Here is an 11674-nt window from a genome sequence, read left to right on the forward strand (position 1 = left end):
TAGTATCTTGTTATATGTTGTCTGTAGCATTGCAGATGATGTGCTGGCCAGGCAGGGGCTGAACGAGGAGATAGCCTCCGATGAAGATGTTATTGGAGCCTTTGACTCCTATTTTAACCTTTGTCGAAACATCATAGAGCGGGTAATATTCAACCGTCAAAATCAAAGACCAGGTGAAGGAATCAATTCATCTATAAATGATCGCTATCGTTTGGCTGACAATTGTAAGTGCAGGACGTTAAAAGATGATTTAATAAGAGGCAAAATATTTGTCAGTGTTTTGTAAACACTGCGAGTGTGGCATCAAGGAGCCCTAGGAAAACTAGACTCAATGGGAATCAGGGGGGAAACTCTCCGCTGGTTGGAGTCATACCTAGCACAAAGGATTGTGGTTGTTGGAGGTCAGTCATCTCAGCTCCAGGACATCACCGCAAGAGTTCCTCAGGGTAGTGTCCTTGGCCCAACCATCTTCAGCTGCTTCATCAATGACCTTCCTTCCATGATAAGGTCAGAAGTGTGGATGTTCACTGATGATTGCACAATGTTCAGCACCATTCATGATTCCTCAGGTCCATGTCTAAATTCAGCAAGACCTGGACAATATCCAGGCTTGGGCTGACAAGTGGCAAGTAACATTTGTGCCACACAAGTGCCGGGGATTGACCATCTCCAACAAGAGAGAATCAAACCATCACGCCTTAACATTCAGTGGTGTTATCATTGCTGAATCCCTACTATCAACATCCTGGGGGGTTACCATTGACCAGAAACTGAACTGCACTAGCCATATAAATACTGTGGCTACAAGAGCAGGTCAGAGGCTAGGAATCCTGCGATGAGTAACTCACTTCCTGACTCCTCAAAGCCTGTCCACCATCTACAAGGCACAAGTCAGGAGTGTGATGGAATACTCCCCACTTGCCTAGATGAGTGCAGCTTCCACAACACTCAAGAAGCTTGACACAGTCCAGGACAAAGCAGCCGCTTGATTGGCACCCCATCCACAAACATTCACTCCCTCCACCACCAGCGCACAGTAGCAGCAGTGTGTACCATCTACAAGATGCACTGCAGGAATTCACCAAGACTCCTTAGACAGCACCTTCCAAATCCATGTCCACTACCTTCTAGAAGGACAAGGGCAGCAGACACATGGGGAACAGCACCACCTGCAAGTTCCCCTCCAAGCCACTGACCATCCTACCTTGGAAATATATCGCCGTTCTTTCACTGTCGCTGGGTCAAAATCCTGGAACTCCCTTCCTAACAGCACTGTGGGTGTACCTACAGCACATGGACTGCAGCGGTTCAAGAAGGCAGCTCACCACCACCTTCTCAAGGTCAATTAGGGATGGGCAATAAATGCTGACCCAGCCAGTGACGCCCACATCCTGTGAATGAATAAAAGAAAATTCCGGGTTCTGAATGACATACAGAGTCTCAGAGATTATTTTGTCTTTGTGCCTTAATGTTGCATCAAGCTGACTTTTGATTTTTTAGCTCGATTCCTCCTGGACATTGGAGTTGGATTTATAAAGGTTGCAGTAACCTTTTGGAGCCACTTAGCTCCATCAGACAGGACAGAGAACTCCAGCTCCTGGATCCAATTTAAATTCTGCATGATGCCCTGTCAATGCGAGTACCCTAGGATTGTTCTCTTTGATTCAACTGAGAAAAGTGATACCCTGGCTGTCTGGTTCCTGTACTACTTGTATAGAGTTTCCTTTAAAAGATTTTTCTTCTCGCTTTGCAAACACAGGTTTTTTTTTGAATGACAGATTGTTTTAAAATGAGTGTCTTGGCTGCGTCCGTGACCTTCTGCAGTTTCGGGGCAACATTCTTCACGCCTGTGGACCTTCTTACCACCACAGTGGGGGCATTGAAAATGGCGTGTGGTGTTCATTCAGCGTGCATCCCTGGTTACTGCCGCAGTGCGCTCTCAGTTTTACACTCAATGAACAGAATTGTTTCAAACGGCTTTGCCCACAGGATTTCTCCTTCACCCCTTACGAGCGTGTAGTTTTACTTTCGCACTTTGGCCTGCCTAGCCAGTTGTACCTGCCTTGCTCAATGTCAAATCTTCTCCAGATTGTAGAAGGTTTGACAGGAATTTTTTTTTATTCATTCACGGGATTGTGGCTTTTGCTGGTCGTAGGTTTGGAAGGTGCTCCTTATTAAACAGGAAAGCCTGTATAGGTCTGAACCTAATCCTTAAAGTTGAAAACGTTAACTACCCAGAACAAGGAGATAAAAATTTCATCGAGGAAGTCGAGAACTTCACAGCCTTAACCACTTGACATTTGTCAGCAACAGCACACAAGTTTCAAGAATTTCAGGAGGCTCAAATGCGAGATGAGGAATGTGTCCAGATTTGCACATCCTGCCTTGATGGATGGCCAGAGCATGCTCCCAGTAACCCCATCTTGAAGTAGAACTTTGAACAATGTCACCACATCAGCATCATTGATGACCTCTTGGTCTATGATCAGCGGTTCATGGTCCCACGAGGTCTCCACCTGCAGGTCCTCCAGAAGATTCATCAAGGGCATCCTGATATTACCAAATGTTGGGCCAGGGTGCAACAATCCAGATGACGACCAGGTCTCAAAGACATGGTCTCCAACCACGTAGCCTGTGCCATTCACAGACAGGAGCAGAAAGAGCCACTTTTGCCCTCCACTTCTCCACCCAGGTCTTGGGAACACCTTTGAATGGACCTATTCAAATTCAAAATTCTCATCAGCGTGGATTATTATTCACACTGAACTGAGGATCAAAAGCTACATGGTCTCACCTCTGAAGCTGTTATAGCTTCTCTGAAGAGGATATTTTCCACACATGACATTCCGGGCATTGTCATCTCTGACAATGGGCCACAGTTTGCCAACGAATGTTTCCAATCTTTTGCAGTGTCATACAGATTTTTCCACGTCACAAGTTCGCCGAGGCACCCTCTGTTTAACGGGGGCTGAGAGAGGGGTACATACCATTAAAGACCTCCTCAGAAAAACAAAGATTTTGAGTTAACCTTGCTCAGCTATTGCTCTACACCATTGCAGAATGGCCTTGTCCCATGTGAACTTTTGATGTGCTGCAGGTGAAGAACCCAGCTTCCTTTCCTTCCTCACACATTAACGCTAAACATCACAGTAGAGGACCACGACCGTGTCCAACAGAAGGAATAATGTTATAGACCAGGCCAAGCTCGCAGTTTCAACCAACGACACAGGGCCCAGGACCTGCCCACTCTCGAAAGGGAGAAATGGTGTGGATTTGGGACCAGTGATGATAACATAAGAAATAGGAGCAGAGGTAGGCCGTTCAGCCCCTCAAGCCTGCCCCGCCATTCAATAAGATCATGGCTGATCTGCCCCAGGCTTCAACTCCTCTTTCATGTCAGCTCCTCATAGCCCTCAACTCCCTGATATTTCTAAAATCTATCTACCTCCTCTTTAAATACTTCCAGTGATCTAGCCTTCACAGAGTTCTAGACAAGGAGGGACAAGAGGATTGGCTGAGGCTCCTCCAAAGCTAAATTCTGGACCCCCATACCTGCTTCACTCGCAGTCATACCCTCCTATCCCTGACCATGGTCCAAATTTGAAGTAATTAATCTAAGGGGTGTGACTGTCTACAGAAAAAGTGTCCAGGTAACTCTCCCCCTCCCTGATGTGTCGTAGAGGTTTTTTTATTCATTCACGGGATGTGGGCTTCACTGGCTGGTCCAGCATTTATTGCCCATCCCTAGTTGCCCTTGAGAAGGTGGTAGTGAGCTACCTTCTTGAACCGCTGCAGTCCATGTGGTGTAGGTACACCCACAGTGCTGTTAGGGAGGGAGTTCCAGGATATTGACCCAGTGACAGTGAAGGAACGGTGATAATATTTCCAATCAGGATGGTGAGTGACTTGGAGGGGAACTTGCAGTTGGTGGTGTTCCCATGTGTCTGCTGCCTTTTGGAAGGTGCTGTCTAAGGAACCTTGGTGAATTCTTGCAGTGTATCTTGTAAATGGTACACACTGCTGCTACTGTGCGTTGGAAGTGGAGGAGTGAATGTTTGTGGATGAGGTGCCATACAAGTAGGCAGCTTTGTGCTGGATGATGTCAAGCTTCTTGGGAGCTGCACTCATCCAGGCAAGTGGGGAGTATTCCATCACACTCCTGACTTGTGCCTTGTAGATGGTGGACAGACTTTGGGGAGTCAGGAGGTGAGTTACTCATCGCAGGATTCCTAGCCTCTGACCTGCTCTTGTAGCCACAGTATTTATATGGCTCGTGCAGTTCAGTTTCTGGTCAATGTTACAGGATGTTGATAGTGGGGGATTCAGTGACGGTAATGCCATTGAACATCAAGGGGCAATGGTTAGATCCTCTCTTGTTGGAGATGGTCATTGCCTGACTCTTGTGTGGTGCGAATGTTACTTGCCACTTGTCAGCCCAAGCCTGGATATTGTCCAGGTCTTGCTGGACGTTGTCTGCTTCAGTATCTGATGAATGTCATGAGAGTATAATAATTATCAAAATATTTTTCTGGTTTATTGTAAAGTAGGTTTATGGGTGTTGCGTTTTTCTGTGTGATTTAATTACATTTTGCAGCCAAGCAGACTGCAAATTGAAGTTATCAAAAGAAGGTGTAGCAGTGTCTTTAATATGCTAATTAGTAAACATGGTTGGGGTTTTAACATGTAAGGTGTAAAGGGGATTTTTATTTTTAGATAGACGAAGGAGGATTTCAATTTCAAAGAGGTTAATGAGAGTAGTAGTAACATGAAAAGGTTTATATTATAAGAAAGGTAAAGTTTCAAAGACATATGGAAACAAGGGAATTTACATATTAAAAAGGGATAAACATATATAAAGGGGAATGAGGCTATGTGTCAGGGGAAGGCATTGTAAGACCTAACAGAAGTGTGAAAAGCCTCCACCATGTATGCATAAACCTGCTGCCTATAGAAACTGAAGCTGGAGAGAACCATTTTGAATTCCACTGCTCAGGGTATTATGTTAATTTGCTGGATCTGTTTAAAATCTAAAATCTATTTTTGGACCGTTGCCTTAAACGTGGTGTAACTGGGAGCCAGGTTAATTAGGGGGTTTAGGAGTTGTTATAGTAGTAATTTGTAGTTCTATATATGTGCTTGAAATCTTCTCCTCTGTTGATAAATATTTTAATTTTGGTTTTATAACAAATCTTAAGTCTTGGTGGACTTAATACTTCTGAATTCAGGGCATGCATCTTGAAATAAATACAAATTGCAAAACTGTTGTGATAGCACGATCAAGTTTCCTTCATGGATTTGATCTGCTTGGCACACATCATCTGCTGTGTCATAACAGGAGTTACGAATGGTGCTGAACATTGTGCAAGCATCAACGAATATCCCCACTTCTGGCCTTATGATGAAAGGAAGGTCATTGATGAAGCAGCTGATGATGGTTGGGCCGAGGACACTAGCCTGGGGATCTCCTGCAGTGATGTCCTGGAGCTGAGGTGACTGACTTCCAACAACCACAACCATCTTACTTTGTGCTAGGTATGGCTCCAACCAGCGGAGAGTTTTCCCCCTGATTCCCATTGACTCTAGTTTTGCTAGCGCTCCTTGATGCCACACTTGATCAAATGCGGCTTTAGTGTCAAGGGCAGTCACTCTCACCTCACCTTGGGAGTTCAGCTCTTTTGTCCATGTTTGAACCAAGGCTGTAATGAGGTCAGGAGCTGAGTGACCCTGGCAGAACCCAAACTAGGCATCACTGAGCAGGTTATTGCTAAGCAAGTGCCGCTTGATAGCACTGTTGATGACCCCTTCCATTACTTTATTGATGATCAAGAGTAGACTGATGGGGCGGTAATTGGCCAGGTTGGATTTGTCCTGATTTTTGTGTACAGGACATATCTGGGCAATTTTCCACATAGCCGGGTAGCTGCCAGTGTTGTAGCTGAACTGGAACAGCTTGGCTAGGGACGCAACAAGTTCTGGAGCACAGGTCTTCGGTACTATTGCCGGAATATTGTCAGGGCCCATAGCCTTTGCAGTATCCAGTGCCTTCAGCCATTTCTTGATATCACGTGGAGTGAATCAAATCAGCTGGAGACTGGCATCTGTGATGCTGGGGACCTCTGGAGGAGGCTGAGTTGGATCAACCACATGGCACTTCTGGCAGAAGATTGTAGCAAATGCTTCAGCCTTATCTTTTGCACTGATGCGCTGGGCTCCCCCATCATTGAGGATGGGGATATTTGTAGAGCCGCCTCCTCCAGTGAGTTGCTTAATTGTCCACCACCGTTCAGATCTAGATGTGGCAGGACTGCAGAGCTTATATCTGATCCATTGGTTGTGGGATCGCTTAGCTCTGTCTATCACTTGCTGCTTTTGCTGTTTGGCACACAAGTGTTATAGCTTTACCATGTTGACACCTCATTTTTAGATATGCCTGGTGCTCCTGGCATGCCCTCCTGCACTCTTCATTGAACCAGAGTTGATCCCCTGGCTTGATGGTAATAGTAGTGGTGGGGATATGCCGGGCCATGAGGTTACAGATTGTAGTTAGGTACAATTCTGCTGCTGATGGCCCACAGCACCTCATGGATGCCCAGTCTTGAGTTGCTAGAACTGTTCGAAATCTATCCCATTTAGCACAGTGGTAGTGCCACACAACACAATGAAGGGCATCCTCAATGTGAAGACGGGACTTTGTCTCCATAACAACTGTGCAGTGTCCTACTGAAACTGTCATGGACAGATACATCTGTGGCAGGCAGGCAGGTTGGTGAGGATGAGGTCAAGTATGTTTTTCCCTCTTGCTGGTTCCCTCACCACCTGCCACAGGCCCAGTCTAGCAGCTATGTCCTTCAGGACTCAGCCAGCTCGGTCAGTAGTGGTGCTACCGAGTCACTCTTGGTGATGGACATTGAAGTCCCCCACCCAGAGAACATTCTGCACCCTTGCCACCCTTAGTGCTTCCTCAAGTGATGTTCAACATGGAGGAGCACTGATTCATCAGCTGAGGGAGGGCAGTGGTGGGATTCGAACCCTGGTCCCCAGAGCATTACTGTGGGGACCCAGGTCCAGCGACAATACCACTACACCATCACCTCCCCGCAAAGATGCTGTAATGGAGAGGTTGCAACTACCAAGATCATATCTTGTCCAGACAAAAACAGGTATCATCCTAAGAAATAGGAACGCCTATTTCGATGAACAAGAAGCCATTATCTGAATGGGTTGCACACACTAATCCACAGGAGGAAACCATGACTATAGAACCAATAATGAGGGAAACAAGAAGTAATGATCCTCAGAGAATGAGTTTGGAGCAACAGATCCTCAACAACCTCAAAAAGAACTCCATATACATTCAGGGAAATTGGTGAAATCATCACAAAGATTATCCCTCTAAAAACAGAGTTTGGGGGGTAAGGTGTAGAAGGATACGTACATAGCATGTCGAGATAAAGACTTGGGGAGTGATGTAAAGGGTTAACTCTAACACTATTCTAATAAAAACTACTAAGTGTGTGTAAGGAACCAAGTAATAATGATGTCATACAAAAAGACAATGAGGAGATTCTGAGAGAGGAGCAGTGGCTCTGTCCCAACGCTCTACAATCCTGCACATTGTTGAGTATGTAAATAAAGGTCACTTTGAAAAAGCATATTTGCCTCCAGTCAAATCTCTAAAAGACACCCAACATTTTCCAGGATGGAGAGAGAGGAGGGGTGGGAGGAGGAGAGGGAGGGTGAGGGAGGAAGGTAGGCAGGGTGAATGAGGAGGGGAAGGGAGGGTGAGGCAGAGAGGGAGGAATAGGAGCACAGGGAGAGAGACAGGAAAGAGTGGCAGGAAGAGAGAGGGAGGTCAGTTGGCAGTGGGGTGGCTTGGAGCCAGCCTGGGTAAGTATCAGTGGAGAAACACGCTGTGAGAAGCGACTGGAGGGAAGAATGTTGGACAGCAGCTGTGGTGGGAGGGAGTACAGGTTCAGTGGGAGTGCAATGAGTATTGGACAGGAAAAGCCTCTCAATCAGAACGGCTGTATCTTTGACAACATTGCAGTCCTAAGCTTCTCCGCAAAATCTCGTTTCAAGGTTGTGCTTTGTTTGAGTATAGCTCTGTAGAGGAGGTTTTATCTGCATTAGAGATTCTTATAAATGCAAGCTGGAACTGCTGCAGTATTTACACAAACTCATTACATCTTTCCAGAAGCAGATTTCTTTTGGCATTGTGCCTGCATGTCAAAGCAATTATGAAACTAAAATGGTTTCGGGGAGTGTTTGAAGATTAATTGTTCAGAAAGAGGGCTACATGGATGATTAAACAAGACAATGGGATTGCAATAACATTTGGAATAAATAATTTTAACCTGTTACTTCCCGGTCCCACTGCAGTGGGGCAGAATTCTCCCATTTTTACACCTTTTTCTAAACCCAAGTAAGCAATGAGTTCTTTGATTCCAGATCTGATACAATCTCCACTGGATATTCTCGAGTCACTGAATCAAACCAAACAGAATTTAAAGGACTGAATATCACTGTAAACTCACTGTTGCTTTGCTCCTGGAATGGGATCCAGTACAGTCTCAGATGTTCCTGTGAATAAGTGCCAGAACTAGCCCTAATCTTGACACAAACAGCTCACACAGTCACATTCGAGTAATGGCTAGAACTAAACCTATCTTATCAACATACAGAAAGTGCAAAGGGCACTAGTACTTAGTTTAGGTGGAAGAATGTGACAAATTTCAGAAGGTGTGTTTCTGAATTTAGCAAGCGCTCACACGGGTAGGGAAGCTAGCAGAAGTTTCTTGAAGCAGGGGTCCATTTTTCATCCCTTAACCCAGCAGGGCACCATCTAAAAGAAACCAGACTTGGTGTGTGATCTCCACTCAGACAGTTCCATTACTCAAGATTCTTAGAAGAGGTCAGGCTGCTCTTTCTATAAAAATAAAAGGTAAATTGAACAATTACTGGCCTCTTAATCTTCAGTGTGGAGAGCCTGTTAGCTCAGATGGCCAGCGTGTGGTTCAGATTAACACCAACAGCGTGGGCTTGATTCCCGTTCTGGCTGAGGTAAACTTGGGGCCTACCTCGTCATCCTGCTCCTGAGAGTGGAAGGCAATGGTAAACCATCACTGACAAAAACTGCCAAGAAAATAGCTCAAAGTGAAGCATCAGCCTACAATGAACCAAGGACCAGCTTTTGGGCACAGCACACATGAATGAACGAAACCTCACTGTGTGGAAAAAGGGCTGTGTTAGCACTGTGCAATATCACACAGGCTCAAAGATAATCTTTACTGGTCATCAGTGACCATTTATTTTATATTACAGATTGCAAATAGTACCTTTTATGTGTGTGGATCTGACCCAGTTTAGGTCAATAGTATTTAGCATTATTGCTCAGTTAATGGTAAGAGTCCCCCGGAAGGGAAACAATGGCCATGTGCTTAATAGTACAATGCAGCTTCCACTATAACTTCAGATCAGTTCCTAGTCTGGTAGCAGAGTGGAGTGGTGTGAAATTGGGAACAGCACCCACACATTTGGGTATGACACAAGATATCACACTGGCACCATCTCCTCTAAACAGGGCTGAAAGACTTGAGCAAAGTGGGTTAAACGAGTTAACAAAACACATGCTCTTAATCCTTTCTTAAAGCCATTACAGTCTACTTCAGGGGACATATTTTAGTGTTTGCAGCACCAGGTTAGTAACTAGAGATTGAGATTCAAATCTCATGATAGCAACTTGTAATATTGAACTTTACTAAAATCTAGTAATTTGTGGCAATGAAGGAAGGGGTTTGCATTTATATAACAACTTTCACAATCTTAGGACATCTAAAGAGCTTAACAGCAACTGAAATGTGGTCCTAGTGTAATGTAGAAAATCTAGCAGCCAATTTGTGCAGTGTGGTGCTCCCTCAGTAGTAACCAGCCAACAGTGCAGCGCTCCTTCAATACTGACCTGACAGTGCAGCACTCCCTCAGTACTGACCCTCCGACAGTGCAACACACCCTACTACTGACCTGCCAACAGAGCAGCACTGCCTTTCCAACAGTGCAACACCCCCTCAGTACTGCCTCTCCAACAGCCCGACAGTCCTTCAGTACTGATCCTCCAAAAGTGCAGCATGACCTCAGTAATGGACTGGGAGTGACAGCCTGGCTAATGAGCCCAGTTCGCTCCAGTGGGATTTGAATCCACTGTCTCCTGACTCAGGTGAGAGCCAAGGTTGTATAAACCAGGCTTTAATGACTCAGTGACTTGAATCAATAAGTTAATGAGTCTCTAATGCTCAATCTTTATTCTGTGTCCAGTTATTTGGAGGGCAACTTATTGGGCTCGCCCACTGCAATTAAAGTGTTCCAACTTCTGTTCAGGTTGGTTTATAAAGTTCTACAGTGTTTTGTGCACGTAGAAACCTTCAACTGTTATGGCACAGCTGATGGTAAATGCTGAGTTGTTCAAATCCCAGAGGGAAACTTGAAACAACTGCCACAACTTGTTTTGCAGTTTGTATAAATTTCGAGATGCAACATTTGAACTACACAAGTGTCAGGCAATGACCATCTCCAACAAGAGATAATCCAACCATCGCCCCTTGATGTTCAATGGCATTAACATCACTGAATCCCCCACTATCAACATTCTGGGGGTTAGCATTGACCATAAACTGAACTAGACAAGCCATATAAATACTGTGGCTACAAGAGCAGATCAGAGGCTCGGAATAGTGCAACAAGTAACTCACCCCCTGATTCCCCAAAGCCTGTCCACCATCTACAAGGCACAAGCCAGGAGTGTGATGGAATGTTCTCCACTTGCCTGGATGAGTGCAGCTCCAACAACACTCAAGAAGCTTGACACTGTCCAGGACAAAGCAGCCCACTTGATTGGCACCACATCCACAAACATTCACTCCCTCCACCACCGATGCACAGTAGCAGCAGTGTGTACCATCTACAAGGTGCACTGCAGGAATTCACCAAGGCTCCTTCGGCAGCACCTTCCAAACCCATGACCATTACTATCCAGAAGGACAAGGGCAGCAGATAGATGGGAACATCACCATCTGCAAGTTCCCCTCCAAGCCACTCACCATCCTGACTTGGAAATATATCGCCGTTCCTTCACTGTCGCTGGGTCAAAATCCTGGAACTCCCTTCCTAACAGCACTGTGGGTGTACTTACATCACATGGACTGCAGCGGTTCAAGAAGGCAGCTCACCACCACCTTCTCAAGGGCAATTAGGGATGGGCAATAAATGCTGGCCCAGCCAGCGAAGCCCACATCCCGTGAATGAATAAAAAAAAATCTTAAGTTTTTATAAAACTAAATTAAACATTTATTAATAAGATAAATGAGTTTTAAATACATATAGATGTACAAATTACTATGATAACTTCTAAATCTCCATATCAATCTAACTCCCAGTTACACTTTCATTAAGGCAACAGTAAGACAGATTTTAAGAGACCCAGGCAAAGAAACATGATGCTCTGAACAATGTCAAATTCAAAGTGAGTTTTCTTAACTTCAGTCCTTTGAAGACAGCAATTTTAGGCATAGATGTTGAAGGCTTTTTCATAATTGTAAGGTCTTAAAATGCCTTCCCTTACAAACAGTCTTCTCTCCTTTATACATATTTCCCTCTTTGAATGCAAGTACCCATTGTTTCA

General features: G+C 45.0%; 1 protein-coding gene across 3 annotated transcripts in view; it reads right to left on the reverse strand.

The window, feature by feature from the left end:
- Positions 1–8687, reverse strand: part of LOC144689134 (tyrosine-protein kinase HCK-like) — a 33892-nt gene extending 25205 nt beyond the window's left edge. For 2 of the 3 annotated variants that reach the window (XM_078556273.1, XM_078556271.1), the window contains exon 1: positions 8535–8687. The gene's annotated coding sequence lies outside the window, so the exon portion shown is untranslated. Of the gene's footprint in view, positions 1–8354; positions 8447–8534 lie in introns of those variants that run through there. The other variant, XM_078556272.1, reaches the window with a different exon arrangement.
- Between the last annotated feature and the right edge of the window lie 2987 nt (positions 8688–11674).

This window comes from Cetorhinus maximus, chromosome 13 (assembly GCF_964194155.1).
Source record: "Cetorhinus maximus chromosome 13, sCetMax3.hap1.1, whole genome shotgun sequence".
NCBI classification, from domain to species: domain Eukaryota; kingdom Metazoa; phylum Chordata; class Chondrichthyes; order Lamniformes; family Cetorhinidae; genus Cetorhinus; species Cetorhinus maximus.